Raw genomic sequence first — 25,556 nt, 5'->3', positions numbered from 1 at the left:
TAATAGATAGTAAATAGTAACTGTTCAGCTTGTAATACAGGATAAAATAGAATTTTTATGGATATTATGGAGTGGTCCCAAATGTTTTCTTTTCTCAAGGAAACTATAAAGATGAAAATGGCTCTGCATTTACTTAAATTTTACAAGTGCTCGCTGACTTTGGAAAGCCTTCTTACTTGAGCACCCCCCCACAGGATGTGTTTCATCTTTTGAAGTCTTTGGCAGTTCTTGGCTCAGTTGACTTTCTTCTGTTGCTCGTGGGGTCAGGTCCTGTATAATTCCTCCTTCTGGTTTTCTTTCATTGATGATCAATTATTTTTAGGTTAGAAACTTTTCTGCACAACAACTGCCCTGCCTCACTGATGCATAGAACATGAGTACACTTTCAGGGTTTTTAGTACTGTTATCATTTCTTATTGGGTAAATTTTGGCTAAAACTCTATAAAATTCACTTAGACTGCAGTAATATTATTGAGTTCTAAGGACCTGTGGATGACTTTTGGGATACCTGTGTTCTGGATATCACTGTGATATTAACTATTTTGCCTTGGACTCTATATGATTCATTTAATAATATACAAGATCTATAAGATCATTATAAGTAAGAAAAAATACTTATGATTTTTTCGTGGCAGTATATATAGTGCAGAGAGTGAGCAGAGGGAAACACTGAGGGGTGAGTTATTATTAGTTCATATTATTATTTAATTGTATTCCAGTTTTTTATTATCATAAATTTTCTCTGAACCAATATAATACTACATTCAGGGAAGTGTATCGCTTAAGGTGGTTGGTAAAATAACTTTTAACCATGTTTCATCATAAAACAAACCATTGACATGGCAGAGGTGGAGTGGAGAAATGGAAGAGAAAAATGAGAAAATCTTAATCTTCATCATTTTCCATAGACTTCAACCCAGTTTTCTACTTCCTAAAGTGACAGACTATGCCTTTTTGTTTGTTGTCTTTGAATGATTAAGAAAAAAGAAGCTGACATTTGTGTAAAATTTAACTCAGTCAACAACTTCAGATGCCTGGTGGTGATACATGTCATTCTGCACACATTTTCAGGATTTATCTTGTTTCATTAAAACTGCAGGCATATGTCATCTGTTTTACTTGTCTATGTATTTTTATTATTAGGCAACTTAGTAGTCTTATAATCTAGGTAAAAACCGGAAATAGAAGAAATGGGAAAATTGGAAGAATAAATTCTACCACCTCCAGTGCAGCAGTGACTGTCAATAATACTGAAATATGAAAGGATCAGGTTGACTGAGAGCAATGTTGGTTGAGAGAGAATTAGGAAACAGTCATCCTTACGTGCATGCATTTAGATGCCCTATTAAGAAACCAGATCTAAGGTAGTAACATTCAGACTTTTTAAAGAAGTTTTATCATTTAGTTACATTTCCCAGGTGGCCACTAGAGAATGGATTTGGGGGTGCTTGCCGGTGGTCCAGGGCCGGTGAGGACTTCTGAGGGCAGTGGCGGAGGGGGGCAACAAAGAAGAGACACATCTGTTCTTCCCTGACCTTTCACGTGACCCCTCGTTGGCTCCCTTCCCACTCTTGCTCCTTTTGTCTTTTTCTTTGCTGTGAGTGAGGGCAGGATTCCATGGCAGCCTTTCAGGATATGCCCTTAGCTTATGCTCTGGGAATTTACCCAGTGAATTCTTGTTTCTTGTAAATAGTAACCCATGCCCATCAGCCAGGGCGGCATATAAGAGAAACAGGCTGGGATGTCCAGGACCAGGCCAGGATGTCTAGGACCAGGCTGTTAGCTCTGAAGCAGGGCTCATTGCAGCCCTGGGCTTTCTGCCTGTGTGTGAAGGACGGAGCAGAGCTGAGCTTAGACCACGAGGGCAAAAGGAGCCTCTCCATACACCCTGCAGCTATGCTGGGGTGGTTTGGAGTGATGGACTCACTCTGGACCAGCTCCACATCTTGCCCGGCACGTCACCAAGCAGAGTGGGACAGTCCCTGATTGATCAGAGGTCTCCCAAAACTGTCTGCTGCTAAGTTTGGGCTGTTCTAGAATCATGCCGCTGACAGAATTTGCCTGTGGTGTCATTTGTGGAAAAGGAAAAAAAAAAAAAACAAAAACCCAGAGGTGGGCCTGAGAGACATGACCTGTCCGTGGTCATGACATGCCCAGGAGACATGACCTGTCTCCATGGTCTGAGAATGGCACCAAGGGTTTGAAGGAAGGGAGGGGGATGAGGATGGGGAGGACGTTGGTTGACAGAATTAGGAAGCAGTCCTCCTTATGTGCAGGAGCCCTGTCTTGTTTGGGGAAGCAGTGTTTATATGGTGTAAATGCTCTGGAGGTGTGTGGACCACCACGAGGCACAATCTGTCCGTGTTGATGCCTGCCTAGATAGCCCACCTCAGAGAGCAGCCAGCTCTTAGACCACTTTGCTTCATTGACTCTTCCTTAAACCTTGCTCTCTTCTTGTGGGCTGCTTAATTCATTTCCCCTCTAGAGTTTGGCCCCAACTTCACCTTGGTCAATACCACAAATGACCCTCTTTCTTGGGCTCACCCAGCTGGCTTCCCTCTTTCATTCCTTGCTTAACTTAGCATGTCAACTTCAATGTGAGACTCTATAGAGAACATTTCATTAGAAAATGGAAATCTGAGACAATCAGGAAGAGTAGGAATACATCCCTGTTTATCCTTAGGTCCAGGAATTCACACGAGCGACCAGCGCAAACTGTTAAGTATTGCCTTAGGAAAGATTTCTACCACTGTGCTTGCCAGGTACATGAAAGGAAAATTACAATTGATTCTGTATTGCTTTCAGAATAACCTCATCATGAATTTTCAAGCACAGAATGAGCCTTTGTGTGAAACCCCGAAGCTTCTATCTGCACATCCATCTTAATGACAGAGTCCCTGTTCTGAGCAAGAATGCGTCATCGCTGGTCTTATGTTTTTAGATAAACACAAAGCTTTGGGGGGAAAATGCTTGAGTAAAAAGACTAAGGGTTGATCTCCCATGGGAGTTCCTGAAGCCCCTCTCAACTGAAACATTTGAAACAAGTCTCGTGACCTGGCCTAAGCGTTGCCATGGCTGACACGTTTATAGTGTGTTCTACAAAGACCTATTTGTGATCCACAGACTTGGGTCACGGTTAGCCTAGCTTGCTTTATCTCAGTTAAAAGACTTTTGTTGAAGGAACAAACAAGGAAGTTTACATGAGTCTAGAATGTATTTTAATGAAGAAGATGTGGTGCATATATATAGTGGAATATTCAGTTCAATTGAGTTCAATCACTCAGTCATGATCAGTCACTCAGTCAGGTCTGACTCTTTGCGACCCCAGGGACTGCAGCATGCCAGGTCTTCCTGTCCATCACCAACTCCCAGAGCTTGCTCAGACTCATGTCCAGTCCATCGAGTGAGTGATGTCATCCAACCATCTCATCCTCTGTCGTACCCTTCTCCTCCCACCTTCAATCTTTCCCAGCGTCAGGGTCTTTTCCAGTGACTCAGTTCTTTGCATCAGGTGGCCAAAGTATTAGAGCTTCAGCATCAGTCCTTCCAATGAATACTCAGGACTAATTTCCTTTAGGATGGACTGGTTGGATTTCGTTGCAGTCCAAGGGACTCTCAAGAGTCTTCTCCAACAACACAGTTCAAAAGCATCAATTCTTCATTGCTCAGCTTTTTTTATGATTCAACTCTCACATCCATACATGACAACTGGAAAAACCATTGCTTTGACTATACGGACCTTTGTCAGTAAAATAATGTCTCTGCTTTTTAATATGCTGTGTAGGTTGGTCATAGCTTTTCTTCCAAGGAGCAAGAGTTTATTAATTTCATGGCTGCAGTCAATATCTGCAGTCATTTTGGAGCCCAAGGAAATAAAGTCTGTCACTGTTTCCATTGTTTCCCCATCTATTTGCCATGAAGTGATGGGACTGGATGCCATGATCTTCGTTTTTATTTATTTATTTATTTATTTTTTAATTGAAAGATAATGGCTTTACAGAATTTTGTTGTTTTCTGTCAAACCTAAAAATGTGGAACGCTTTACAAATTTGCATGTCATCCCTGTGCAGGGGCCATACTAATCTTCTCTGTGTTCCAATTTAGTGTATGTGTTGCCAAAGTGAGCACAGTCTTCATTTTTTGAATGTTGAGTTTTAACCCAGCATTTTCACTCTTCTCTTTCACTTTCATCAAGAGGCTCTTTAGTTCCTCTTCACTTTCTGCCATAAGGGTGGTGTCGTCTGCATATCTGAGGTTATTGATATTTCTCCCGGCAATCTTGATTCCAGCTTGTGCTTCATCCAGCCCTGCATTTTGCATGATATACACTGCATATAAGTTAAATAAGCAGGGTGACAATATACAGCCTTGATGTGCTCCTTTCCCAGCGTGGAACCAGTCTGTTGTTCCATGTCTGGTTCTAACTGGAGTGGAATATTTCTCAGTCATTAAAAAGAGGGCTTCCCTGGCGGCTCAGACGGTAAAGAATTTATCTGCAATGCAGGAGACCCAGGTTTGATCCCTGGGATGGGAAGATCTCCTGGAGAAGGGAATGGCTAGCCACTCCAATATTTCTGCATGGAGAATTCCATGGACAGAGGAGCCTGGCAGGTTATAGTCCGTGGGGTCACAAAAAGCTGGACATGACTGAGCTACTAACACATTGAAAAGAATGAGATAATGCCATTTGCATGCTGCGTGGATGGACCTAGAGATTATCATACTAAATGAAGTAAATCAGAGGAGAAAAACAAATGCCATATGATATCACTTATATGTAGAATCAAAAATACAACGCAAATTGAACCTATCTATGAAACAAAAATAGACTCCCCAATGTAGAGAACAGATTTGTGCTTGCCACTGGGGATGGAAATGGAGGAAGGAATGATTGGGAGCGTGGGATTCAGTTCAGTTCAGTTCAGTCGCTTAGTCGTGTCCGACTCTTTGCGACCCCATGAACCGCAGCACGCCAGGCCTCCCTGTCCATCACCAGCTCCCGGAGTCCACCCAAACTCATGTCCATTGAGTCAGTGATGCCATCCAACCATCTCATCCTCTGTCTGGGATTAGCAGATGCAAACTATTATATATAGGAAGGATAAACAAGGTCCTAATGTATAGCCCAGGGAATTATATTCAATATTCTGTGATGAACTGTAATGGAAAAGAATATGAAAAAGAATGTGTCTAACTGAGTCACTTTGCCGTACAGCAGCAGCAGAAATTAACACAGCCTTGTAAATCAACTATATTTCAATAAAATTATTTTTTTTCAAAGAATGTATTTTAGATGCCAGCTCCAAGGATAGAACTGAAGGGCAAGTAATATTAGGTTTTCACAGTTTCTCCAGAGACTCAGGTTCACAACCAGACATCATCACTTCTGTATAAAAAATTTCCCTTGAAAGTCTTTTCTCTGTGTAGGTTCTGAAAACAATTTGGGGAGTACTATATTTCTTAAATGTAAGTAGCAAATATATTATACAGATGTATTAACTTTTTTCTGAAGGGTAAATTGATTGGTACTTAGCATAAACTTTTAACTGTCCTGTTGTTCCATCAGGGTGTTTATATAGCTTAATGTATCTCTCCACAAAATACGTATTAATTACAGAGGGAACAGAGTAAATACAAAGTGGAGGAACCTGGCAGACACCATCCTAGTCACAAATTAAAAATTAACACCATCAGTAATTAGGCAAGCTAACATTGATCACCATCCAATGAAACGAGCAAGAGAAAAACACAGCATCAAATGTTCTGTGATATTCCTGCAAAAACCAGTAATTTGGATCTAACCATGAGAAAATATCAGATAGTGCCAAATTGAAGAGCATTCAACAAAATAACTGACTTGTAATTTTTTTTTAAGCATCAAGATTATGAAAAACGAAGAAAGTGCCCCAAATTGAAGGGGACTAAAGAAACATGAGAATTAATGCCGCATGGGATCCTAGATTGAACCATTTCGTTGATAACAATATCACTGAGATACCTGTTAAAGTTTAGATGGTGAGATTCTATCGGTGTTAATTCTATGATTTGGAAGCTGTACTGTGGCTAGGTAGGTTAAAAAAAAAAGTCCTTATTTTTAGGAAATGTACGCTGAAGTATTAGGAATAATGAGCCTTAGGTTTACAATTGGCTCCAGCGGTTTAGAAAAAAATATATATGCACATGCATTCCAATAATGTCTTAAGGTAAAAGACATTATTGTAGGAGATGAACTAGAAGGATATGCTCTTTCATACGGGGACAGTGATTTCTGCGGTCAGTTTTACAAGCCTGAGAAAGTTCTAGCTGAGGCTCAGAGTGCCAGTATTTCATGCACCGATCCTGTAGTCTGCCCCCGCTTTTCTGAGATTTGAGTGGAAAGTAATTTCAAATATGTTGTGAAATTTACTAATGTGAAATTGCTGCTGTAAACAGTATTTAATCTGTTTAGGGCTTAGAGGTCTTATCTTCAAATTCCTCTGACATGAAGTATTAAGCCTGTACATAGAAGTGTTTGAAGACTAAATTAGATGTGTATGTGATTCATATAAGCTTATAATTTATCTATAATACTTGTTCTCCTGATTATGAAAATAACTACTATAAAAACCGTAGATACACAAGAAGTATAAAACAATAAGAAGAAAATAAAGTTCAAATAAAATATCACCACTCAGAAACCATAGGCCACTGGTAATATTTAGGCTTATTTATTTCTAATATATATATTTTTAAACTGTACCCACCCTTGAGATATCCTCCTGAATATATAGTTTTTACTACAAATTCAAAAATATTAAATATCAAAAAACGTTAGTTTTCTGTTTTTATTCATTTTAGCATAAGCAATTTCTCATTAATAAAATTTCAGATATTTAAAAAAATTTATTGTTTAATTGAAGGATAAATTGCTTTACAGAATTTTGTTGTTTTCTGTCAAACCTCAGAGGTTTGTCAGACATTTTTAAGTTTTTCATTTTAACATAATTTTCAGCTTAGAAAAGGGTTGCAAGACTAGTATAAAGAATTTTCATGCTGCTTTCACCAATGGTTAACATTTCTCATAGTTGCTTTCTCTTCATATTCATGTATATATGAATTTACATATATAATGTATTATTATACATATTTGAAAGCTTGTGGCTCAGACGGTAAAGAATCTGCCCCTCTGGGCGGGGGGGGGGGATATCCAGGTTCGATCCCTGGGTCGGGAAGATCCCTTGGAGAAGGAAATGGCAATCCACTCCAGTATTCTTGCCTGGAGAGTCCCCATGGACAGAAGAGCCTGGGGGGCTACAGCCCATGGGGTCTCAAAGAGTCAGACACGACTGAGTGACTATTTTTTTATACATATTTAGATGTTATTTTTAATACTCCTTTTTCTGAACCATTTAAAAATAAGTTGCAGACCTCATGCTCTTTTATGTTATTTTATATAATCAAAATAAAGTTTGAAAATTCAGGAAATTTGATACTGATACAGTACTAATATATAAACTCCTTTTTCATATATTTTTCTTCAAAATGCCCCTCATAGCAATATTTTTTTAACCTCAAAACCAGGATCCAGTTCAGTGTCATTTAGATGTAGTGTCGCCTTAGCCTCTTTTCATCAGGAAAAGTTTTTCAGCCCTTCTCTTGACATTGACATTTATGGAGAGTACAGGCAGCGTCCCCCACGCATGGTCATAGTAGCTACGAAACATCCCGTTGAAATTTATTGAGATAATGGTTTATGTTGGGTGGTTTGGTGGCTTCCAGATGTTTGCCTTCAAAAATAATATTGCAGTAAACAGTCTTACACTTAAAGCTTTTGTAAGCATTCCTGATTATTTTTGTCTAATGAAATTCTGGAAGTAAAAATGCTGGGTAAATTACCCTCTAATAAGGAAAAAAACAAAACAACACAAAAAAACTGCTTGGTTTCTTTTTTAAAAAAAAGAAAAGAAAATGCTGGGTAAATTGGCTTGGGTATGACAATGTGTTTCCAAACTGCTTTTCAGAAGAGTGAAAAGGGCAATAAAAAAGCCACACAGGCACCTATGGAATATATTTTATGTTGTTACTGGTTTTTAAGTTTTTCTCTTATATTTCTATTAGATGGGCTGTGTTATGTAAAAATGCAGGGTCCTAAATTATGCGCACATGTTTAGAAGTACAGAGAAGGCAGGGTCACCAAAGCTGCTTCTGAGTGTGTAGGCAAGCCAGCTGTTCTGGGTTGCTTGTTCATTTGAAATTGATCCTGGCCTCTATTGAGGTAAGATACCTGTATCTTTGTTGGGGCTCCCTTTCACTGCCTGTATAGATAAAGCTTGAATGTTTATTGTATGGGCAGTTCTTAACATTTAGCACACGAATAAGGTGAAGAATCCTCCTGCAATGTGGGAGACCTGGGTCTGATCCCTGGGTTGGGAAGATCCCGTGGAGAAGGGAAAGGCTGCCCACTCCAGTGTTCTGGCCTGGAGAATTCCATGGACTGTACAGTGCAAGGGGTTGCAACGAGTCTGACACGACTGAGCAACTTTCACTTGCACTTTCAAGGCAGTCATACAGACGGTATGATGGCACTTGTCTCAGAAATGATACTAATAGATGTTTGTTCTTTCTATGGAGTGGATAGATTTGGTGGCGAGCCCTCAGTCAGAGTTTTGAGAAACAGTGCTCTTGGTAATTAACAACATAAACACAGGAGCTGACTCTTGGGTTTGAGTCTTGGCTTACCACTTACTGCATGACAGTGGGCAATCCTCTTTGAGCGTTGATTCCTTTGTTTGTAAGAGGGGGATCATAGCGGTACCCATCTAATAGGGTGATTGTGAGGACTAGATGAAATAACACATAGAAGGCTCCTAGCGGGGCTCGTTCTAAGCCTGAATTCAGTGTTCACTTTTATGTTTATTGTGACCTTACATTCACCTTGAGGCTGTGCTATGCAGTGGCAAAATCACTTTCACATCTTGTGAGCTGGGTAAGGCAGGTATTAGTTCTTCCCGTAGATAGATGGGAAATCCCCGGCTCAGAAACTGAGCTTCCCAGGCTGTGTGTGCGAGGCTGGGAGAACATCTCTGTTCTTGCAGGTCAGGGCTCTTGTTCCTGAGATCCGCTGTCTGTTTCATAACTATACCCAGAAGTCCAAACCTGTTCGGGCAAATGTTGAATCAACCCCAGGATATGTCTTGATATAGACCAGGCACCAGCAAACGTTTCTGTAAAGAGCAGACAGTAAATATTTTAGGCTTTGCTGGCCATGTGGTCCATGTTGCAGTTACAGGCCTCTGCTCTGCCTCTAGAACTTGAAAACTGCCACAGACAATATGTAAATAAAAGAGTGTGGCTTTGTTCCAATAAAATGGCATTTACAAGAACCCGTGGCAGTCAGATTTGGTTCCTGCATGGGCTGTTTTTCTTAATCAACCCCTGATTTAGACAGTCAGTATACTTCTGGAAATGGTGGTGGGGGACGGGGATTTCATTATGTTGGCCACACAAGAATCTATTTTTGAATCCTCAGATATCTTGAGAAAGACACCAGTGGGTTAGGCCTGGCACTTAGTAGGTATGGTTGTGCATGCATGCATACGTGCTAAGTTGCTTCAGTTCTGTCTGACTCTTCAGAGACCCTATGGACTGTAGCCCACCAGGCTCCTCTGTCCATGGGATTCTCCAGGCAAGAATACTGGAGTGGGTTGCCATGCCCTCCTCCAGGGGCCAGGGATAGAACCCGAGTCTCTTATGTCTCCTCCATTGGCAGGTGAGATCTTTACCACTAGGGCCACCACTGCTTGGCAAATACAATGAGAATTTCTTCTGTCAGTCCATATTTTCCTATGGAGAATTTTTCTAAAGTTATATATTCCTATACTTTAAAAAAGATCATGGTATATTTAGCATCTGTGAATTTTTAATTTTGTTTTTGTAGCATTCTGAAATGACATAAAAAGCAGATTGGGAAAAGAATTCTTAGCTGCAAATTCATGCAAAAAATTTTTTTAGATATTCATAGTATTAGGTATCAGTTGGCTATTTGATTTTCATTCTCTTGCAGTGACGGTGATTTTTAATAAAAACTTTCCTTGGGGATTTAGACTGCTTTTGTTTTAATTAGAAGGCTGTCTCATTTGCACTCTTACATTATTGTTGACTCAAATAATTTAAAAAGTAAGGGCTGAGGACACATTTGTTCTTTCAAAAGTAAACAACTACTCTGTAACTGAGATAAGAACCAGCCTGTGGATACACATGGGGTTTGCTCCAAGAATATTATTTGTGATGTGGAAAATGGTAGTGGCAGCCTCTTGACCCTCCAGCCAGTGCATTTATTTTTATTTGATCCATGAAAGCAACCCCATATGACAACTAGTTTTAGGAAATTTGCGTACTTAATTTGAAATATTTCCCTGGGCACTCCAACCATGGCTGAATAAAGAGGTTTGCTTTCAAAATCAGTGCTTTGTTGCCTTCAGTGATTATTCTGTATCAACCTGCCAAGAATTATCATTTCCCATTTGTAGAATTTGATGAAGTCTCACAGAATCTCCTGGCTGCGGTCAACATTTCTTCTGAAAGGCAGCAAATAATACCTTTCTGTTGTACAGCAAGGAGTAAAAACATGTAGCTTTTAAAAATTTTATTTTTGGCCATGCGCCTTTGGGATGTTAGTTCCCTGACCGGGGATTAAACCTGTGCCCCCTGCAGTGGAAGCTTAAAGTCCTAAACCACTGGACTGCCAGGGAATTCCTCTACGTAGCTTATTTTAATCTTCAAACTGAGATGTTAGGTTAATTGCCAGTTTCTTTTGGTTTTCTCATGAGGAATCGTATGGAAAAGACTTGGACAGAATCATTGATCTGGCCGTTGAATGGACAGCATCATCCTGCTGCATTTTAGGGGGATGCACAGCACCTCACTGTGCGTGTCTCTCTGTACTTATTGCCTGTGGGGAGAGATAGATGATGACTTGGATTGGGAGGTTGAGGTTCCCTATCTCAAAAAGTACCTTTCTTCTCCCTCTCTTCATCATTCAGTTTCATGAACCTAACATTCTGACAGCTACCATATGCAAGGCACTGTGCTAGGCAGCCCTGGGGATATAAACACGTAATTCATCACTAGTGTTAACCTGCTGCCTCCCAGAAGAGAGACCAGTTGGAGTCACTGGCATACTGGCAGGCAAGGTCTTCAGTGACTTCTGTTTTTTGAAAAGAAAAAAAAAAAACAACAATTGGGGGGGTGGGGAAGTCATGTAATCCATCAGTTTTCATTTTTACATTTTATACCATTAGGAAAAGATTCTCTAGAAGTTGCCAAGAAGATTGATAGTTTTAATAATCAAAATCATAGAGATGTGATGTCAACTAGGGTAAAAGATGGGAGCACAGTATAGCCTGTCTACTTAGCACACATTGTGATTATGATTGGATGTGGGAAGCGTGTGTTTAGAGCACTGTCTTCCCCAGTCATTTTTCTGATCCCTCTGTTTGCAAAAGCTGTACCCACTGGTAACTTAGAAAGAATCGCATAGGCTGAATGTTGAAAGTATTTTGAGCTCAGGAAACCAGTAAACAGAAAGTTCAAGAGTCTGTGGTGGTGTTATTTTGTATCTTTCTAGAGATAAAATGGAAGGTCCATTACAAAAAGAAGTGAATGCAACCTTCTGTATAGCACAAGGAATTATATTCAATGTTTTATAATAACTTATAAGGGAAAAGAATCTGAAAACTTTTATATTTATATATATACCTGAATCACTGTGCCGTACACCTGAAACTAACAGGACTTTGCAGTAAAAGTGCAGAGACCTAACCACTGAACCGCCAGGGAATTCTAATACAACATTGTAACTCAATTATACTTCAGTTTTTAAAAAGGACTAAAGTTTTAAAAATAACTGAAAAATAAAGTGAAGGCAGTAAGTAGAAAGAAATATTGCTTCAACCCGGTAACATGCAGAAAGTGCTTTGGGAGTGTTGGAGAAAGACTGTGTACCTTTTCATAAACAAGAAAAGGTGATTCTTGTGACACTTTGTTTGCTTACTTTTCCAAAGCCTTCTAGAAGATATCTGTTTTGGAAAATCAACCTTACTAGCTTAGGTTGAAGGTTTCCCTCTTGATGGGAAGTAATGAAGCCAGTGATATTTTTCTCAGGGGTAAACATTGACTACTTGCCTGAGAGCATTTCGAGAATTACTGTCATTTGCATTTGGAGGTTCACATTGTTAAAAAGAGAAATTTTGGAAAGGCAAGGGTGGACTCGAATTGTGGCTTGTATGTTGCCTGTAATCATATATCCCTTTTCTTAGGAACCTGTTTTTCTTGGTGGGTTATGTTCTTAAAATAGGGCACACCACATTTTCTACCTGGCTTAGTGGGGCACAGCGTTTATTTACAGTTTGGGCTTATGGTCTGTGGGCATGAACCTTTCACAGACAGTCCCAGGGCTGAAAGGGCTCTTAAAGGTCAACTAGTCCCCCAGCTTCCCCTTCCCAAGCGGTCTTTCTGCCAGCAACCAGAGCCTGATTTTCCAGTGGTCATCCACACTTTATTTGGACGGTGCCCAGGTGACAGAAAATCCTCCCCTGTATGAACTGGAACCTCACATTGCCTTCTCTTCTTGTGCTTCATCGATGCTGGGAGTTTCACCGAGTCTGTGCAGTTCAGATATTAGAGATCTGAAGGAACGTTTTCATGCCCGCACTACCTCCAACCCACCCAGCCTTCTCCATCATGGCCTGCTTCTTCCATCTGCATTTCATTTAGTAGCTAAAGCCCTTTGCCACCAACCTGAGCCTTCTTAATATATGGAATCAAGAAAGGAACCTGTGTCCTACTCCAGAACATCACTTCTCTGGCTCTTCGTTTTACACTTTTGTAATACAACCGAAGGTAATATCTTAACATGGGAGGGTCAGACTCTAAAGGGAGAAGCGTTGTGTAGTAAATCAAGGTCACCCCTAGAATCACCCATGAAGTACAATCTATAGAAGAAACACAAGGTTTTGTGTATGTAGCCCTTACAAAAATTCTTATTATCCTAAGGTTTGGAACTACTGATCTGCCCTAAAGAATGGAATTGTTAAAAAAAAAAAAATTATCTGCAAAAGACTTCTGCATAATGAGGGGGATTGAACTCTTGCATCTTCCTTTGCTCCTAACCAAACAAAACATTTCAAAGGGAGGTTTTATTGTACTTTTACTTTATTGTGGTAAAACATGTGTAACATCAAGTTTCCCATTTTAACCATTTTGAAGTGTACAGTTTAGCAGTAAGTACATTCTCATGTTACAAGCATCGCCACCATCCTTTTCTAGAACTTTCTCATCTTTTCCAACTGAAGCTCTGTATCCATTATATTCAGATTCCCCATCCCTCTCTCCCTCCAGCCCCTGGCAACCATCAGCTCCTTTCTGTCTCCTGTGAGTTTGACTCCTCCAAGTCCCTCGTGTAAGTGGAATCACTGATATTTGTTCTCTTGTGGCTGGCTTCTTTCACTTAAGGCAGTTTTTGTGAAGACATAAATCCATAAGCATGAGGACAACAGGAAAGGAGATGACAGCAATACAGTTTTTGGTACCAAGTTGAAGGAGATGTATAGTTAAAACAGGAGGACTGGTCTGTTTTGAGAAGGTCTAAACATTCCTGAATCTATTGCAGTCTTTCATATGAATTGTTTGGCTCTGAGCCTTCCCCAGTGACAGCTTTAGATCCTGTCAGGTCTGCAATGTTTTGTGTTTTTGTTTTTTTATTACTTATGTGTCTGCTTTCTGTCCTCCAAAGTTTTATTTTAAGAATCCATTGGTGGCAAAGAGAAGATCCTATAGTCTTCCAGGGGTGAAAAAAAAAAAGTGATCACATGCAGAGATCAGGGATGGGTCTTCACATCCCAGCAGCGATGCTGGCATTTAGAAGGCTATGGAGCACTGCCTTTAATAGTCTGGAGGAAAATAAAAGCTAGAACTTTCTATCCAGCCAAACTCTTAATCAGGTGTGAGGGTAGAATAATGACTTTGTCAGACATACAAGTTTTTCAGGAACCAGCTGGAGGGAGATGGTTCACTGAAATAAAAAGAGTAAGCCAGGAGAGAAAGCTACAAGTGAAGCAGGAAATAGGAGATCCGGCATGAAAGAGACAAAGGAGGTTTCTAGAAGCTGTCTGTGGGAAATCGCAGCTCTGCTCCCAAAATGTGTCAGCAGACTCAGGAAGTGATTTCTCTCCCAAAGTGGAATTAATAGAATATCTGATAAAGATATAGTTAAAATTTGGGGCTTTAACTACTGAGAAATATATAAAATACTAAGTAAAGGGGGCAAAGGATTATTATCAATTTTGGAGAAAGCAGTAAGATATTCAGAAAAGTCATTATACTTTACCATGTGGTTCACCTGAAAGTAGTGTTATGTAATCATAATAATATTGATCTTTAAAATTTTCAGTGTAACTATATTGGAAGGATGGGCTTTCCTGATGGCTTAGATGGTAAAGAATCCACCTGCCAATGCAGGAGACGCAGGAGATGTGGGTTCGATCCCTGGGTCTCAGGAAGATCCCATGGAGAAGGGAATGGGAACCCACTCCCGTATTCTGACCTGTAAAATCCCATAGACAGAGGAGCCTGGCAGGCTGCAGTCCATGAGCTCAGAAAGAGTCAGACACGACTGATCCACTGAGCACATAATGGGAAAATAGGGACATGGGAAAGGTACACTTGTATAGTGAGGACGTAGATCCTTATTTTCCGTATTCGGAAGTCAATAAATAGTGCCAGCAACTGAGAAACTGCAAAGAAGCAATCTAAAATTGTTACTGAAAATTATCTAAAAGAAATGAAAACATTTACTTCTTGGGAGGAAGAATTAGAGGGAAGTGGAGGGATGGAGTTAAGGCATTGAGTAAAATCCATAGAACTGTTAGGCACTTTAAATCATGTGCTTATATAACTGTAATAAAATAGTGACTAAAATTATAGTGAGTATGGAGGAAGGTACTGGAGGATATGCTCCAGTAAAACAAGGGAGCAAATTTAAAAAGCGGGCAGCGTACAGAAAACAAGAGATCCTGCAAAGTGAAGTCTAGCCATCAACCAGGCAAGAGAGGAGCTGGAGGTTGTTTCACATTTCACATGACTGTAGTACTAATGTGAAGACTGAGGAAGAATTAACCAAAATTTGTAAAGTAAATAAAAATATCGGGAGAACAAGCACAAGGGAAGTCAATGGATAATGCTTCAAACTGATAAATAAGCAACCTAAGGGATGGGAGATGGGAGGGAAGTTCAAGAGGGAGGGGGCGTATGTATATCTATGGCTGATGCATGGTAATGTATAGCAGAGACCAACACAATATTGTCCAGCAGTTATCCTCCAGTTGAAATAAATTTAAATATAAAACAGCAACATAAGATAAACATACAGAAAATTTGGCAAATAACGTAAGAAATAACTCTCAAGAGTTGACAATCATACAAGACTAAGGGATGGGAGGCAGTGAATCAACTTTTTGAACAGTCTAACCCTTCTATTGCCATTTGATTTTTAAAAACCATGGGCCTGTTCTGTGCCTTTTTATCTAATGAAGATTAAAAATATTTAAAAATAGCAAAAAGGAAAACAATCACTATGTAGCTGTGTGGGCAGTATAAAGGATCTTTAGTCTTGTTAAGAGATGCATTTATTATCGTGACTATTGAAGGAGGTCATCTTTCGAAGAGAACCTAGCACACAGTCAGCTCTCAATAAGTAGATTTATTTATCTAAGTGGATGAATTTGCATCTGAAGCAACCAGTCCCACTTAACAGTCCCTTGCAAAGCTGCACAGAATAACTTGGCCATTTCTTGACCTGACAAGATGGTGTTTCTTGCTGGGCGGATTATCACTGTCGTACCATGGTCATATACGTGTGTGTTTGCATGCACATGCGTTAGGCTGTAAAATTAGTCCAAAGGCTGTGACTGCATCAGCCTGTCTTGGCAGCCTGCTTTTGGCCCACTTGACAGTATCAGGCTTCTGGACACACTGGCAGTATTTTCCATACCCTGTTGTACATAGTGTATGTCTCAAGTGTCACACTCCTTTCCAATTCCTTCACTACCAATACATCTCTAGGATCATGAAGATCATTAAAGAGCGGATAGTCATTTCATCCTTCTCCTTAAAGTCTCTTGCCCATTGCCCTAAGCATAAAACCTAGTCCTTGGCATCAAGGCCTGTATGATCTGTGATGTCACCCTCCACCCATTTCTCTAGTCTTATTTCTTGTTACCCTTTACACACCAGTAAAACCAGAGTGTTTACAGTTCTGTATGAATAGTTTGCCATTGCACACCTAAGTATCTTGGCTCTTGCTGTTCTTCTGGCCTGGAATAGCCATTCCCCAGTAACCTGTTACATCTAACCCCTAACCCATACCATGATGGCACCCCTAACTCTGTCCCCCTTCAAGATTTAGGTTAATCAAATCTTCTTCCAGGAAGCCTTCCCTGACTACCCCAGACTGGGTGAAGTATCTCCTTTCCTTTTGTGCTTTCAGCCAAGCCCCACTCATGGAGTCTCAGAGGTAATGCATCATCTTAGTATTGCTGATGTGTCCTTCTCTTCCAGAGGAGGTGAGCACCCACGGGAGAGGGACCCTGTCTCTCTTGATCAGTACCCTGTGCTCAGTAGCTGACACAGCTCATTCCCACGAGGACTGGCACTAATGGTGTGGGGCTTCAGGGTTGCAGCCATTTCATCAGAGGTGGCTCTTCTCCTCCATGGGAGGAGCTTCCTGTCTGTCCTTGAAGGATCGCAAGGCTGTGGTCTCCCAAGTCTCCAACCTTGTGATCCTGGTTGGAGGCTCCTTTACTCTTTATCATTTGAATGCACAGCTGGCTGCTCTGGATGGTCTGTGTAACGTGGCTCCATAGGTCAAAGTTCTGATAAAGCAATTCACAGTTCACTCACCAAGGTAGGTGGACTTCCTTCTTTTTCCATTCCTTCAAGGAAGGAAGCACCTGGGCCAGTGCCTTGATTCATTCATTGATTGACTCGTCCCACATTTACAAAGTGTCTGCTGTATGCCACGCACTGTTCTGGGTAGTTCTGTAGAGGCAGCTGAGAATCAGAGAGGCAAGGTTTCTGCCCTCAGGGACCTTGTATTCTAAGGGGGGACACACACAATAAAAAGCAAACAGGCAGAGTCATTTCAGGTGTTAATGAGTGCTGAGAAGAGAAGAAAAGGGAGTGTGGGGGTGCCCAGGGGAGGCCCCCCCAGCCTTTGAGCTGAAGTCGGAATCATGAAAAGAAGTTGCTCAAGTGAAGAGCTGTAGCTGCGCAGTCTTATCTGGTTGCCACTGACCACACATAGCTAATTCAAATTTGCATTTAAATTAATTAAGTGACATTAAAAGGTCAGTTCCTCAGTCACACTGGCCACATTTCAGTAGTCAATAGCCAGAATATGGCAAGTGGCTACCATGTTGGACAGAGCGGATATAGAACTTTTCCATCATTGCAGAAACATTTTATTGGACAGAGCTGAGCTAGAGCAAAGAACATTCAGGGGAGAGGGACTGTTAGAGTCTTAGAAGGAAGAAGAATTGAGATCCTGGCGTAGGACCGCCATGGGCTGGGCGTGGCATCGAAGTAGCCCATCTGAGTCTTCCCCTTCCCCCAGCCAGCTTAAATGTGTTGATGGAGTATTTTTCAAACAAGCCCCTCAAATCAGTGAACCTGTGATATCTGAGGAGAAAGGGAAAAGAGATTACTGGCAGAAGAGTGTGTGTATCTGTTTCAAAGAAGTGCCTCTTTTAATTTTACTTGTTGAAATTGGAGCTGAAGTCAAGACAGGATTTGTCTGATAGAATTTTTAAAGGAGAATGAAAATGATCTTAGAGATGCCATAAAGCAGGTAAAAGTGCGTGAGAAAAGAGCTATTGAAGAATAGGGCACAGTATTGACAGGTGAATGGATGCAGAAGTTATGATACATGTATACAATGGAATATTACTCAGGCATGAAAAGGAACACATTTGTCAGTGTGTTGAGGTGGATGAAACTAGAGCTTCTTATACAAAGTGAAGTAAGTCAGAAAGAGAAAAGCAAATATTGTATATTAACACATATATATGGAATCTGGAAGGATGATACTGATGGACCTATTTGCTGGGCAGGTATAGAGACTCAGGTGTAGAGAACAGACGTGTGGACACACTCAGGAAGGCGCGGGTGGGATAAGTTGAGAGAGCAGCACTGAAACAGGTATTTTACCACATGTAGACTCGATAGCTAGTGGAGAATTGGTGTTTAACACGGGGAGCTTAACCCAGTGCTCTGTGTCAATCTAGAGGGTCTGGGGAGGAGGTTCAAGAGGATGGGGACATACGTATCCTTATGGCTGATTCATGCTGTTGTGTGGCAGAAACCAACACAGCACTGTAAAAAATTATCCTCCAATTAAAAAAAAATTGGGCAAGAATATAGCAAGCCCTGACTCTGAGAATTACTGGTTGACTCTGGTGGCCAGTGGGTGAGGGGCTGCCCCTTGGCCTTAGAAGCAGGGAGTTAGCCATTCTAACTGAGGCTGAGAATGTAACTTCCCGTGTCGTTCTCCCAAATCTCTTAAAAACAGGATGACGGTATCTTTTTGTTTGTTGTTTTTTAATCCTCTTAATAGTAGTTCTCAGTAAAAGTAGGCTTTTTAAAATTTTTCTTGTATTATTTTTAATACCAAAAGCATTTTGTATTGGGATATAGCTGATTAAAACGTAGGATTTTTTACTCTTGGGTCTCAATTGGCAAGAATAATATTCCTGTCCCATTAACAGGAGCGTCTGTGTCTTGACTTCATTTTGTCTCACTCTTCATGAAGGGCTCGTCCCTTTTTGTGCCTGCCACTTTGCTAAACGGGTTTTCTTCCTCTCTTTGTGAAGGTTCCTTTGTTTGAATTAATAGAGTTACTTGTCTTCACTGTAAACAAGTGTCCAGTGACTCTTCTTATTGTGCAGAGCCAGTGGCTTTGCAGGATGGAAACCGTCTTAAAGGTCACTTTCTGGTGTCTGTATTATAAAGTAAGTCATCAGAACTTAAAAAACCAAAACAAAACAGTGGAACTATCCCTTGCCTCTCTAGGGCTCTGTTATCCCATTGCCTTTGAATGCAACTCATAGCTCGAATTTGTTGAATCATAATTGATCTGATAAAGTGTAATCCGATAATTAGTAGCTGTGTACAAATAAATACACTCCTGTTTCATTTGCCCTTGAAGGCTCTAACACGGTTCCAAACGGTACCTTTGAACCGGAGAAGTCGGGCCGGTTCACATTGCAGTGTGTACGCTTCTTCTGGGGCGGTGTCTACCAGGTACGTGTACACACAGGTTGCCAGCTCCGTGCCGCTTCACCTGAAATGCTGTGACCTTGCAGAGGGCTGTGTCCTTACGTCGGACGTCCGACTGAGGACAGGGAAACGGGTGAAGCTTTAGAAGCAGCTGGTTCCCAAGATCAGGTCGTAACTGAGGGAGAGTCGGGGTCATGATTGCCACCTGGATGTTCTTTTCTCTCTTTACGGTAGGTCTCCTGGGTTGCTTGCTTTCACTGTGGAATTCTGCTGGGTGCCCGCTCAGGGAACTTACACCTTTAGGGCCTCAAACTCACGAAGGCACATTTCCTGTTATTCTTTAGGAAAATTGCCTTTCTGAACTCCAGGCACTGGAGTCATCTAGAAAGAAAAAGGCACATCTCTGACGTTTCAGACACTGGAAAGTTCTAAATAGCTGAAGGTGTGTTTTTCTGGGCAACTTTAAGAAAACCAAATCAGAACAGCTGCAAAAATGCTATTTGGTGTCAAGTTCCAATTTTGCTGTGAATTATTTCTCTTTCTCTCGTAATTACTGTAATACCTTAGGACTTTCCATTTATATAGCACTTTTCTTCTCAGGGAGGCATGCTTAAATGGGAACGTTCTCTGGGCTTTTAACCTGATGATTTAATGTTATAATTAGTTCTAAACTAGTTAGTAATGATTGCGGATGCATTGCCAGAAAGCTAAGTATGCAGCTCATGAGCTTTGGATACATGAAAGCTATACAAGCCCGGCTTTCAAATCTGATCAAATTATTTGCCACTGACCTTGAACCTGTTGGCAAGGTAGGTCAACATAGGGGTCAAGGGCAAGAATACATTTTAGGATTTGACAACTTAGGGTTTGAAAACTATTAGAGGAGCTTCTTTTCAGAACCACTTCTGGAGAGGCATCCTGTCCCCTCCCGGACTTGGGGGTACAGTTTTCGTATTTGTTTGCTGCTCCTAGTCCAAGTCAAAAAGTGGAGGGAAATATCTGTATATCGCCTCTAGTGAGAGTGAAGTAAAGAGAGGAAGCATGGAGTTACACACAAGGTCACAAAGATCAGGTATTGTCCGTGATTAATACAGATTTAAAAATATCCTCTTAACTCTAGAGAGATGACTTCATTTTCAGAACTCTTTCAAATTCATGTGTGCTGATTATAAAGTAATGTGTGTGATCCTTGTGGTTTCTCTGATCCTGGACAGTTTTGTGTTGTTGATATATAAATATATACATATGTGTATATATATATATATATATATACACATATATATTGTTTAAGATTCATTCACTTTTTATTTACACACAGTAAAAACTCTCTGTTTTTGCAGTATTGTTGAGTTTGGACAAATGCATACAGTTGCAGACAAGGTACAGAACAGTTCAGTTATCTCTATATTTTGTTTTGAATTTCTATTGGCGTGTTTTGGTATTGAGTTTACTCTTACTTCTGAAGATGGAGCCAAACCATTTTATAATAAATAACACAGCTGTATCTGACACTTTCCAGGCTTAAGGTTGAGTGAGATATAGGTCTCATTTCCTGATTCTTTCCTCAAAGAGTTATAAATAGGAAAATTGCACTATCTAATTAGTTGCTTTGTCCTGTTATAATGAATGGATTAGAATGTCATAATGAATGGTACAATATATTAAAAATAACTGAAATTTATAATAAGTATGGTAATTAGTAAAAGTAATATAGTAAAAATGAAAAAAGTTCATGTTTTTTGCAGTTTAGGTTTTTTTTAATGTAAATTGAGTTCTGTGTGATTTTTTTTTTTTTTTTTTTAAGGGAAGTGAAATGCTGCTAGAAGTCAAGGACTTCATAACTCATCCTGGCTTATGAAGGGGATCAAAAGCTCAGATCACTGAAAAGTTCAAGGATGGGTTTCAGGCAGGGTAGAATCCAGGGTTTCAGATGACATCATCAGTGTCCTGACATCCCCATTCAGCTGTGTTCTCCTCTGTGTTGCCTCTATTCCTGGCAGGCTCTTTTCCTTGTGGTATCAAGATGACAGCACCTCCAGGCTTTTATCCCATTTTCTCCATTCCTTTCAGTCCCAACCAGTGTCAGGATGGAGTCTCTTTGGCTCTGATTGGTTCTCTTAACCCCTCATGGCTCCAGAGGGAGGATGTGGGGGGAAGACAGTGTTCTAATTGGCCAGGCTTGGGTCACACACACTCTTGGAGCCGAAGGGATGTCAGCTCCTCTGGACCACAGGGCAGAAGAAGGTAGTGGCAGAAGGTGTGTTTCTTTAAGGGGAATCATGGGGCAGACAAGGGCTTCCCAGGTGGTTCCTGCCAATGCAGGAGATGCTGGAGATGCTGGTTCAGTCCCTGGTTCTGGAAGATCCCCTGGAGGAGGAAGTGGCAAGCCACTCCAGTATTCTTGCTGGGACAATCCCATGGACAGAGGAGCCTGGTAGGCTCCAGTCCATGGGGTCACCAAGAGGCAGATATGACTAAGCAACTGAGTGCGCACTCACACACACACACACCCGGGGCAGACAAATCAAGATAACACATGTATGTAATGAAACTTGCATAAAAAAACCACAAAGACAAGGTTCTCAGGGTTTCTGGGTTGGTGAATGCATGGAGATTCAGAGGAGCAGTCACTTGGAGATGGCATGGAAGCACCTTGCCCTTTCCTGTGCATCTGTGCCATCCGCCTGTTCCCAAGTTAGATCCTTTTATAACAAATCAGTAATCTAGCGAGTAGATTTCCTGGGTTCTTTAAGCTGCCTTAGCAATCTAATTGAGCGCAAGGGCGGGGGGTCATGGAATCTCGGATCCGTAGCTGGTTGGTCAAAAACACAGATAAATGTGTTTTTTAAATGGAAAAACACATTTGTGTTTTTCAAATGTGGCATTTGAAATGGAGCAGGGACTGTCTTGTAGGACCGAGCCCTTAACATGTGGGATCTGATGCTATCTCCAGGTAGTTAATGTCAAAACTGAATTGCAGGATGTCTAGCTGGTGTCCTAGAATTGCTTGTTGGTGGAGGAGGGTGGTGGTGGAAGGGCCCTTTTCTCCCCACTCAAACACACACACATTGGAATTGGTGAGCAGAACATTTTTTTTTTTTAAAGTAATATGTCCTCTGGTTAGGAATGATTTAGAAATGAGCTAACTGTTTAGATTGATTGTCACAGGTTGAGAATCTGAGAAAATCCACTAAACACTACATCCTTGAATGGTGGGCACCTAGCATCTCAGTCGGTAAGGAGTCTGCTTGCAATGCAGGAGACCTGGGTTCGTTTGCTGGGTTGGGAGGATGCCCTGGAGAAGGAAGTGGGAACCCACTCAGTGTTCTTGCCTGAAGAATCCCATGAACAGAGGAGCTTGCCAGGCTATCCTATGGGGTTGCAAGAGTTGGACGTGACTGAGTAACTAACCACGTGTACATGCATAGCAGAGATTAGGTGTTCAGTAAATATGTGTTGAATAAATGCAGTCCTTGTGCTTTAGTTGAGGGTTGTGGGAAAAATTACTCGATAGACCTCTTCCAAATCTCTGTATTTTTGCACAGATAACTTTCAGATTTTATCAAGAGCTGCCTCTGTCTTATGCCAAGTAGATGTGGGTCTCGGGCCATTTCAATATTACTGTTAATGACCTGGAATATAATGCCAGTGTTCACCTCTGTGGGATGAGAAAGAAAATCTCTGTGAATTTGTATAGAATCTCTATGGACATAAAGCTTTTGGAGAAATATAGCTGGATGAATTTTTATTTCTGCAAATGAGATCATTTTGTGAATTCTTGGAATGATAGCTCTGATGTGGTTTGGACCCTGAGATGTCAGAGACTTGGGTAGACGTGCATCATAAACTGCCATGGCATTAACTTTAAAACCATTCTACTGCAAATGTGTTCTGTTTGGCAGATGTCTGTGAAGTTGCCCCTCTGAGCTGGAATATACTAGATGCTAGAGGTACAAAGATGGCTAAGACAGAATCTCAGCTTCTTACCATTAGCCTTACCATCTAATTTTTTTTAAAAATTGTGGTAAAATATACATAACATAAAATTTCATCATTTAAACCACCTGTTACTGCAAAACTCAGTAGTGTTAAGTACATTCATAATGTTATGCAGCCATCACCATCATCTTTCCAAACCTTTTCAATCATCCCAAACAAAATCAAAGAGTAATTGTCCTTTTCTGCCTGGCTCCTTGTATATAGCAAAATGTTTTCAAATTTGCCATATTGTAGCATGTTTCGTAATTAAATTCCATGGACAGAGGAACCTAGCAGGCTATGGGGTCGAAAAGAGTCGGACACAGCTAAGCACACATGCATTTGAGCTTCATAACTTTATGTGATTGAATAATACATGTACGTGTGTGTGTGTGTGTGTGTGTGTGTGTGTATGTGTACCACATTTTGTTTATCCAGTCACCTTTTGATGGACACTTGGGATGTTTCTACCTTTTGGCTATTGTGGATAGTGCTGCTATGAACATTAATGTACAAATACCAGTTTGGGTTCCCTTTCAATTCTTCTGGGTAACCTTTATTACTGTCCAGTTTTATATCTTGCCTGACCACATCCTTTAGCTACTTCTGGCCAAGATTTCTGCTGATGTTTACTTCTGACAATTACACTTTTTCCTTCCATACGTGTGGGGATCTGAATTGATGAACTTCAGTAGGGAAGCAGAGAAATCAGGAAGCAACAGTTCTGAGAACAGAAATAGTGAATCTTTAGTGTTCTGACTGCTGGCTGTTTATAAACATCATTGAAAGGTAGCAGCTTTGCTTTTCCCCGGAACTTGTACCGAGGGGCACAGAGATGTCAGGAAGCCTCATGACATCTTCCCAGAGACCTCTCTGAGAGCCATTGTAAATGGAGGACATTGTCTAAGTGGGTCGTCCAGAATAGATGATGCAGGATGGAAACCTAGTTATTAAATCCTGCAGACCTAGAGGACTCTGTCTGTCTTTCTTTGCACAGACTTGCTAGCTCTGAGTTCTGTCGGGGGAGAATCCCAGGAGGAGGCCCGCTTTGAACTCCAGCTGCTTGTGTTTGGGTTGGTGGCATGCCTTAGAAGCAGAAAGGAGCCAGCTCTCCCTTCAGCCACCCCAGGCTTTCCGGCTGAGTTTCCTTTTCACCCTGGGATTTCACATGGACCAGGGCTCTGAAAGCAGATCACATATGGCCAGCCGTCATGCACAAGAAAAGCCTTTTGTTCATGAGAAGTTTCACAAAGCAAGTGGGAGAGTGGGAAGAAAACCTTTTTTTAAGCATGAAAATGCATTACTGTAATTCTTCCCTTCTATCACCCCCTCCCCGTTTTGTGCTGTTTACTGACATCAGGGCATTTGCTCTTTTCCTAGGGCTGAATCACAGTAGTTAGCCATAGCAATGGCAAAGTGATGGCTGTTGCAGTCTTAGAAGGAAGGACAATTGAGATCCTGGAGTAGGGCTGGGCATGGCATCGAACTAGCCCATCTCTGAGTCTTCCCCTCCTCCCAGCCAGCTTAAATGTATTGATAGAACATTATTCAATATTCAAACAAGCCGCTCGCATCAGTGAACCTGGGATGTCTGAAATCAAACGCTCAAATCTGATTTTCAGTTAGATTGGAGAGAACCAGGCAGTTTCATGCTACTGTTGCTGTGTGTGAAGGGTGATATGTTTCTCCTTGGTTTATGCAGACTTGATTCATTCTTTCTGCTCCAAAAAAAAACAAAACTCTGCAGCATTAATGCCAATTTGAGGTCCCAGGGCCTCTGGGCACCAGTTGGTGATGGCTAATGTGATTTGGGTTTGGTTATTAAGCCTGCCATAGGCACCTGACTCTACCTTCTGACTAGCTTAAATGGAAACTTCTAGGTAGTCCATGTATAATGCATGGCAGGCACAGTTCTTAACCTGTCAGTCATTTATTGAAATTTCATTAAGTGCCAAATGTAGAGACCCAGAATCAGTCAGATGTGCCCTGTATCCAGGGGCATAGCCACTCTCCTGCTGTTTCCTGGGAAAGAGATATTTTTTGGTTCAGGACAGCAAATTTGTCATAAACATGAAAAAGGAAGGCTGTTATTTTTATTTATAGTGTTCATGATGTAATGAGCTTCCCAGGTGGCGTTAGTGGTAAAGAACCCACCTGCCAACGCAGGAAACGTAAGAGACTCGGGTTTGATCCCTGAATCGGAAGATCCCCTGGAGGAGGGCATGGCAACCCACTCCAGTATCCCTGGAGAATCCCACGGATAGAGGAGC

At 41.1% G+C, this 25,556-nt stretch overlaps 1 protein-coding gene and 1 non-coding gene across 11 annotated transcripts in view; one reads left to right on the top strand and one right to left on the bottom strand.

Annotated features, from left to right (window-relative positions):
* The window catches only part of PALM2AKAP2 (PALM2 and AKAP2 fusion), a 538,506-nt gene that overhangs the window by 444,171 nt on the left and 68,779 nt on the right, over positions 1-25,556 (top strand). The gene's annotated exons all lie outside the window — the stretch shown is intronic.
* On the bottom strand, positions 4,026-4,128 carry LOC139032515 (U6 spliceosomal RNA). Its single transcript, XR_011485057.1, has one exon. It is a non-coding gene; the product is annotated as a U6 spliceosomal RNA (small nuclear RNA).

This window comes from Odocoileus virginianus, chromosome 31 (genome assembly GCF_023699985.2).
Source record: "Odocoileus virginianus isolate 20LAN1187 ecotype Illinois chromosome 31, Ovbor_1.2, whole genome shotgun sequence".
Lineage (NCBI taxonomy): Eukaryota > Metazoa > Chordata > Mammalia > Artiodactyla > Cervidae > Odocoileus > Odocoileus virginianus.
Note: the sequence above shows the minus strand (reverse complement) of the source record. Positions and strands in the feature narration are given on the sequence as shown.